Source organism: Gopherus evgoodei, chromosome 4 (assembly GCF_007399415.2).
Source record: "Gopherus evgoodei ecotype Sinaloan lineage chromosome 4, rGopEvg1_v1.p, whole genome shotgun sequence".
Taxonomy (NCBI): Eukaryota; Metazoa; Chordata; order Testudines; family Testudinidae; genus Gopherus; species Gopherus evgoodei.
In genome coordinates, this window is record NC_044325.1 from 84701687 (window position 1) to 84710996 (window position 9310).

The window sequence follows — 9310 nt, forward strand, 5'->3', positions numbered from 1 at the left end:
AGGTTCTAAACCCAGTGGCATATTTTATGTCCTATTTTTGATGTATATAACTGAAATTCTAATTCTAGAGAAGCCTGAGAGTCCTGTAACAGAGAAAGGATAACACTGAACACACGCAGTTGCTTTAGCAACCTGACCTCCTTCCGCTGTCTACTAAAAATTAAATCCTGCCTTGTTAGTTTTGCTGAAATAGGAGGTACCTTTGCAGAGGAATCTGTTTATCTGAGTTATAATTAGAAGATGACAATGGAATGATTCCCTGTCACAGGTAGTGCAGGTGTTAAATGTGATGGGGAAGTTAAAATGTTTATTGTCAAAGTGGGAATAATTACAGTTAGTATAATTACAGTTATATTATTCTATTATATGACATGATCAGTCCTTTAATCTGTGAGCTTTAATAGCCTGCAGGCTGTGGTCTTATTAGCTCTGACAAAGCTAGGAAGGGGCAAGCATTTGCTTGGGAGACTGCTAAGGAAAACCCAGGGTATGGCAGAAAGTGGTTTTGGCAGTCCACTAGCTGGCACTCTGCCCTCTGAGTCAGCAATGAGTCAATGCCCCAGTATGGTGACAGAGGGGATTTTTTGAACAAAACTTAAATCAGAAGTCCTGATCACTCTCAGTCATTAAAATCCCATTTGAAATTAGTTGAACTCAGGTTTCTCCTTCACTTCCTGGCCTAATCTGGTGTGCTGTGCACTTCTACAGCCCCTTTTATGCTCCTCCAACCCAGAGACGGTTTCTCTGTATTGACAAGCTTGAACCATATTTTGGGATCCTTTAAAATGAAAGGAACTATAACAAGATCTTTGTTGATTACATACCAAAGCTTTGTTATGTTAGAAGCATAGAAGTAAAATATAGGATGAATAGAGGATCCTCCTAGCTAAGTGCTCCAGGTGAAAACTCTCACTTTCCAACCCAGCCCCCAAAATCCCCAGTCCTAGAGGAGAATTCCTTTCCAACATGACTGTAATTTTTTATGGAGGGAGCCCTTCTTTACCAAGGAAACAGGTGCCATGAGGTAGAGTAAAAAAGAGTCCGTCGTGGATCATTTACTAATAGCAAAAGCGTTTTTTAAAATCCCTGTTCCCCAAATCCCCTGAGAGCATGTAAGAAAATAATAATGAAGAGGAGGTTCTCAGAAAAGCATGAGAATGTCATGCAATTCTCAGACCTTATGTACATCCTTTTACCATGTACTTTGCACTGGATGCTGTATAAACAGGAAGAGAAGTCATCATCATACTGAAAGAAACTGGTGCACCCAAAGTTAATACACCCCCAGGAAAAATATTAAAACTGATGTGACCGTAAGACATGAGGCAGAATTAGTCAGCTATAATAGATCCAAGTATAGTCACTTATACTGGCCTAGTAGTAGTAGTATTTATTTAGAACAGCAGCCAAAGGCCCCCATCAGGGTCAAGGCCCCACTTCAGGAGCTGAAGTAATTCCGTTATGAAGTGGGACATCTGAGTTTGGTGCCAGTTTTCTGGACCATGACAAGTTGAGAGAATTACAGAAGCAATAGGCTTTGCCATTATGTGGAGAGAATGAAATTAAATTTCTCGTCTGCATTAGATGTAGTAGGGAGGAAACTAGACTACGTGCAAGTCTGCATCTTGTGGTTGTAGTGATCTTTGTAAGGCACTCAAGTATTGCAGTAATGCACATGACATACATGTACAGACAAATAAAGTAGAGCACTGAATTCTGCCCACAGGAAACTATACTGACAAGCTGTGAAAGGAGCGATGCTCCAGCCCCCTACCTTCAAAAGGAAGATTGTTGATGAGGCTTAGAAGAAAAAGGAGAAGAGGGATATTAAACAGGGTACATCTGTGAGATCCCTCTTCAAGCTCCAAGAGGGTCCGAGAGGCCTACAGCTCCCCTGAGGAAAACAATTAAACAAATGGAGAAACTGATTTTGCTCTCATGATTTAATTCTAGTCCAAGAGAAGGAATTTGCATGTAATACTATAGACAAGCGAGCATGTTTGCAAAAGTTTATGCAACCCAGACTAGAACACAAAGCATTTAATAAATGAGGTATTAGTCATACACCCAAATATAGTGTGTCCATTGCCACATATTTACCATCAATTTCCAGAATTGGCACTTTATCACTGGGATGATAGGAGGGTATGGCTAGTTAGAGTCTTCCAGGTATGATGGACCTATCCTGGGAATAACACTATTTGGCTACTGACATCTCTATATATTGCAATACAGTATCCATGAAGATACGTTTACTGACTCCCCTGGGTTTGGGACATGCATAAAGTAGTAGCCATGTCTTGGTAAGCTATATAAACTTTTATCCTTTCACTTTTTGGTCACTAACTCAAAAGCAGGTAAGGTCAGTTACTACTTCTGAAATGGAAAAGGGATCACCCGTGCACTGCTCTCCTGCCTGCATACACCTCCCATCCTCTGGAAAAACACCGTGATCTGAATGGAGGAGGCTGATGCTGAAGCACACAGAGGGTAGAATATGGAGTGCCTTTAATAATGTTTAATGATGGCGGCAATGATTGAAAACTGTTGTTCTATTGATTGCTGCAGGATTTGGAGCAGAGGGAAATTAAGGGCTGGCTTACTCAGGTCAAAACATTCCTCTCCACCCCCAGCTATATTCAGCCAAAGTGAACACAAACCTAGTCTTGTACGGCCAGATTTCAAAAGTATTTAGCTGTCTAAAGATACTGGTAGGCATCCAATGATTCAAAAGCATCTAAGCATGTTAAGCCCCTAAATCATTGATGTTAGGCACCTGCTGGGATTTACAGAAGGCCCTAAATAGGTTAGGCACTTATCTGCATCTTTAGGCTTTTTAAATATCTTTGAAAATCTGACTCACAATCCTTACTCATGGCCATAATTACTTGGCTGAGTAAGAACCTACTCCCATGAGTCAGAGCTGCAGGACTGGCCTTTGTGGGTGATTTGAATTCTTTCATTCTCTCCTTTGTCATCCTACATTATTTCTCAAAGACAATATTCCTTGTGAGTGAGAAATAATTGAGTCTCACGGGCTGAAATTCACCCCATTAGAGAGGGCCACCACAAAAGGACCCACAAAAGAAGGCACAATAGTCTAGTGGATAGGGCACTGGACTAGGATTTGGGAGACTCCTAGTCAATTCCTGGCTTGGCCACTGGCCTGCTAGGTAACCTTGGACAAGTCACTCCCCTCTTTATGCCTCTGTTTCCCCAGCTATAGAATGGGGAATAATAAGACTTACCTCCTTTGTAAAGCACTTTGAAATCTAAAAATGAAAAGTGCTATATCAGAGCTAGGTGGTGTTATCATTATTAAATCCCATTTACACCCTATTTTCAGGACATAAGGCTTCGTATTGCCCCTCTGCACAAGGGTGAATTTAATCTCTTATGAGCAAGTGATTTTTGACCTACTTTGCTGTTTATATCACTGGCTTTTAGAGAAATGAAATAGAATTAATTCACAACTTTTTGGAGCAAATGGAAGATGTGTTATTAACAAATGAATCACAAAAGAAAGAAGAAGAAAAGGAAAGAGGAGAAAAAGAAACTTACTTCTAGCTGCAAATTTCACTTTTTCCTCTGGTGAATAAGATGAGCCAATTCAGTCAAACAGCACCAGCTTTTTATTTTGATTAATAAGTTGAGAACAGATCTTTTATTAGGAAAAAAAATCCACATTTGCAAACTACAACAAACAAGTACAGGTTTTGTACACAACAGCATCACTGCATGATTGAAGCCCAAACATTGAATCTCTTGTGGATATGAAAAGGAAAACAAACCAATCCATTGCTCTAGAGTTTTGTGGTGAGGCTTTCATCATTTAGGGTTCTAATCCAGAGCACTTGCAAAAAAGAATTTCTCCTCCCACTCCCAGGGTTTGCGGAATCGTAGCAAATGTCTGCTGGGACCACTGTGTCTTGGACAATGAAGGAAGCTAAGGTATGTTGTAGAGGCTTGTTTCCACTCAAGGCAAGCACTGTCAACTTGGGAGAGTGGGGACCATTCTGCAAGTTGGGAGCAGAAACTTTCCACCCACGAGCCACAGTGTGGGCACTAACAGAAACCTGAAACAGAAGCCCTGAGATAAGTGCTTTCTGTTCCAGAGACAAAAGCTGTACATACAGCCCCAGGTTTAAGGTTTGAACAGGAGAAAAAAGTCTTCAGTTCAGCCCTGACTGCCCTGGGTAGAAAGAAGACATGAGACCTGCATTCACGGTCCTGCTTGCAGAGGAAATAGGATCACTGAAAACGATCTAAGTATTTTCTAGGTTAAGCCAGTGAAGGAAAACAAACAAAGCACCAAAAAGTGTGAGAAAATAATGCCAATGGCTCTAATTAAACCAACAACTGCAAGAAAATTCAGCTGAAGCTCTATGCTTAACCCAACTTGCTTGTGCTCTGGAATTTCAAACCTACTACTAAACTGGTGTCCTGGAGAGAGTTTCTAAGAGGAGCAGCACAGCATTCACAACCCAGGGGGCAGTGAAGCTAAGATGGCTTAAAGTGAACTTTGCACCATTCTGGTCCTGAGCTGCTCTGAGGGCTGGAGGAGCCACCAAACATAATTTAGCCCTGGAGGCCTGTCTAACTTTTGGCGTCCTTCTGTGCCTGCAATCTTTGCTCCCAAAACACTTCTCCTGCCTCCAAACCTACCCCATCATGCTCCCTATGCCAGTAATTACAAGAGGACAGCCTGAGGGCAGCCTCGTGGCTGTCTGCCTCAGTTTCTGCACCAAATTCTTCCCAGACAGAACCAGGGCTTTTAGGTCCCTTTTACAACACACTGGCCCTTTACCTGGTATAAAGGGGCCAGAGCTAGAACCAGGCTCTCATTCCTGATGTATAGAGAATGAATAAATGATAATAGATCAATTTTATCACGGTGTTTAACCATGGTCCATTATTTCGGCATGAACTCTGATTGTGCCTGGGTATTGTAATCTTATCTTCCCGTAGACCCTTAAAGCTACACAGGGCAGGGGAGCTTAGTTCTACGGCAGTGTTAGCGATAGATAAACCGAGTAAGGAAAACATTAGATGTCTCATTCCATCCCCAGTTCATACACCTCTGCCCATTTCCACAACTAAGCTCAATGTGAACCATTTTTTTCAGAATCTGCTCTCTTCACTTAAAGCTAAGAAAATGTTTACATACCTTCCTGAATCAAGGCCTAAATGAGATCAGAATCTGGCCTTTTTACTTGAAGGAACAATACATTTTATTTTGAGCAATCCAAAAGAAACAAACTGCTAAATTACATACAAATATATATATAGTTTTTAACTTCACAATTCTATCTTAAAATGGCTAAAACATTATTTTCCTCTCAAAGCTTGTGAGGGAAGAAGCAAAACTCTAATTGTTTCTGGATTTCTTTTCAGCAAGTTTTTGTCTGGAGCAAATGTTTATGGGATTAGAGAACATTATGGAGGTAGTTATGTGATTTTTTTAAACAACTGTACTGAGCTTTACAAGGTACTCAAAACCAATTTTAATTCACAAGTCTTATTTCCCTGAAAATTAAAATACATACCGTCTTCCAGTGATGCTGCAATTATTTGAAACATTTTTTTCCCTGGGTACAGGAAAAGCTTTGCTATGTATAAGGAATAGAGGAACGTTCCAAAAATATAGTCTGGCACAATGAGGTCCCTATATATGGCATTAAAACTATGTCTATTTTTTATGAGAATTTTTTTTCATTCTCCTCTTTGTTCCTTTTGTCTGTCTCCCTGCCTTTGGTTTTCATTCTGATCTCTCACGAATTTTCACTTTAATTTTATCATTGGATTTTCTTCTCTATTCCTTTTTTCCTAAGCAATGATGTTTAAGTCAAACTTTCAAACCTCCATATTCCAGTGGGTTCAAAATTAGATAAAAGAGATTCACTTGTCCCCAGAAAATTTGAAAAGCGGGGAAAAGGTTATAATAAAAAAAATGGTGACTTCCCTTTAAGCCAGAGGTCGGCAACCTTTCAGACATGGTGTGCCAAGTCTTCATTTATCACTCGAATTTAAGGTTTCGCGTGCCAGTAATACATTTTAATGTTTTTAGAAGGTCTCTTTCTATAAGTCATAATATATAATTAAACTATTGTTGTATGCAATGTAAATAAAGTTTTTAAAATGTTTAAGAAGCTTCATTTAAAATTAAATTAAAATGCAGAGCCGGGTGGCCGGGACCCGGGCGGCATGAGTGCCACTGAAAATCAGCTTGTGTGCTGCCTTCGGCACACGTGCCATAGGTTGCCTACCCCTTCTTTAAGCAGTGCTTACAGGCAAATACTACTGTTTAGATGTTTTCCAAGTGACCATGGAACACACGCTGACTGTAAGTAGAGCTTTTATTGAGTTCAATTGCCTTTCCCCTTGAAAAACAATCAGAGTTCTTGAGGGCAGGAGGCCACCTCTGACTCAGGACACTTTTGATAAACAGCAACTTTTTATCATCACTACTTTCCAAAAATTGCAGTACTAGGAAATATTCAATGTTCACAGCGGACTTGAATGTGGGCAGTGTACATGCATACAAAAGTGGATTTTCATTCCATGTTAACTGTAAAACTCCATAATTCCTTCATGAAAAGGGAAAAACCAACAACCACACACCTGCTTAGCCTCAGTAAACTTTAAAAACATAATAATAGGTGCCAGAAAGTATTGGCATGGCCAGTTTCGGAAGCCGTGTGTTAAACACTGGGAAAGGATATCTTTAACAATAGCTTTAAATAGAGATAATGAAGACAAAAGTATAATCTGAACCATATTTAGAGGGCATCATTAGTCCTCTTTGCCAAATTCACACTCTTTGAGTTTTCTTTACTTTGAGTAGGGAAAGCAGTTGTTCTTAACTGCAGACATGTACTGCTTGCCACCTGGCATAGTAATAACTAGATGAGCTGTGAGTGGGAGAGATCTCACATTCAGCTTACAAAAAGTGGGAGGAAAGCTCATTGGAAAAGATCAGTTCAGGTTTTTTGCCTAGAATTACATGTTCAAGTGTCAGCTGCTAAGTACCAGTTCTGGTGAAGGGACTTTCCCAGTGAGCAGCATAGAGATTTCACTCTCACTGCATCATTTCTCTTAACTATCTCACAAACTTCTTGCTGCCTACAGCATTCTCTCTCCCATCCTAATTACATTAAGCTCTGTTCCCCAAAACACCTTACTCCATTAAAGTGAATGGGTGATTTGTCACGGACTTCAATGGAGGCATAAATTTCACTCCCGGCAACTTTGGGTTTCAACATCTTCTTCCCTGTATCAGAAAGCTAATCAGTATCCAGATCTATCACCTGTGTCTATATTTATCTAAATATAAAGTATCAAATCTAATTCAGTCTAATCAACTACAACTAGAGTAGCAGGAGCCATGAGTAGCTTACTAAGATGAAGTAAAAGCTTTGGTTGCAGTATTGAATAACTTCCCCCAAGAGGCCATTCTAAATCAAAATAGTCCCCACAACTGCTGGCTCAATGAAGTTTCTTTGAGGCCTTGTCTACACTATGAGGGAAAGACGATCTAAGCTATGCAATTTGAATTACGTTAGTAATGTAACTCAAATCGACATAGCTTAGATGCCGCGGGATCCACAGTACACTATGTCGATGGGATACGCTCTCCTGTTGACTCCCCTTACTCTTCTCATTCTGATGGAGTACCGGAGTCTATAGGAAAGCGATCTGTGGTCAGTTTAATGGGTCTTTACTAGACCTGCTAAATCAATCGCCACAGTGTTGATCCCTGGAAAGTGTAGACAAGCCCTAAGTCTCCTGGGTCTCACAGCTAATTCTGAGAGGGAAATAGTTACTTTCCCGGAGCCATAGAAAGGTTAATTAAGGGGGGAGTCTCTGTCTCTGCACAGCTTCATTACTCTGTGGTAATCAGGGCCCTGGTAATGATCTCTTTGGAAGTCTCCAACAGCATGCTAAATCTTTCCAAACTATTTAATACAGGGGTTGGTTCTTGTTACCGTCAAATTACACACAAAAAACATCCCTGAGATGCCAGAAAACACATAAAAATATCATACTAGAATTCTGATTCCCACAGACGTTGTGGAAAATATTTAAAACACTCCCTTACCATAAAGCTTTTTAACATAATGTAACCCTTCTCACTTCTCTGCTTCAATAAACCAACCATTCTTTATAAATCATTCAAAAAAATGGGTGAAGTCATTGATCAGAAAAAGAGCGATTATAGTAACCGCTCACTCTTAATACACTCAGTGTTTTAGATAACTTTTCCATGTAAATTCAAGTATTGGCTATATTTCTTATTTTCAGCATTGTTTGAGGTAATTGAACACCAAATGCTGCTTATAAGGTTGCCCTGTACTTTGCTTTTTAAACCCGTCTCACTGGAAAAATTAAGTGGTGCCAGCAAAAAATATTTGGGCCCATGCACACACCAAATCGATCTAAGTTAGTGGAATTTCACTGGTGTGACACAGATGTAAGGGCTTGATTCCATTAGGTGCTGAGCCCCCTCAACGGCCACTGACTTCAATGGGAGGTCAGCATCTTACAGGGTTCAGCTCTAGGTGAGATGAGAATTAGACTCATCATCCAATTTCTAGAGAAGTCAAACCACCCATTTCAAACTGGCAAGCTGAACTTTTCCCCCAGATGAATGAATGCTTGGAAACCCCACACGCAATGTTAGTAAAGCATACAAGAATACAGGGAGTTTCAGCTGGGTGTAGCCTAGGGTTTACAACCATATAAAGAGACCTGTGGCTCACTGGTACAAAGCAAAACAAAAAAAACCCCAAACCCCTAGCTTATAATAATGCCTGTCTTATCTTTTCCCTTAATTTAGAATCAATTTTATTTTTGGAAGCTCAATTTACTTTTTTTCCATGTCTCTGGTTAAAATTTAGAGATGATTCTTTCTTCCTTAATCTGTTAATAAATATACAAATATATCAAGGGTGCTCTGTAATAAACAAAAAAAGTCTCCAAACAATAAAAACCTCAGTACAAACAATTGTTATACGCATGAAATGACAATCTAGTTTAGAAACTATAATGCAAATTAATTACACATGTGACACGACATCTAATATGAATCACTTTTGCATATATAAAATAATGGTACTGCTTCTGTAGGAGAGATTTTATGACACCTTATAAAAAAATAAAAAAGCAAACCTCCAAAGAAGTCAAGTCTTGATGTCCTTGCCATACTAGATACTAAAATTGAGTAAGGGAAGGAGATGGCAGATTTCCCCATTAAATATCTAAATAGGTATACTCCTGTTTAGAGTAAGAATTCAAATGTGTAACATGCCAA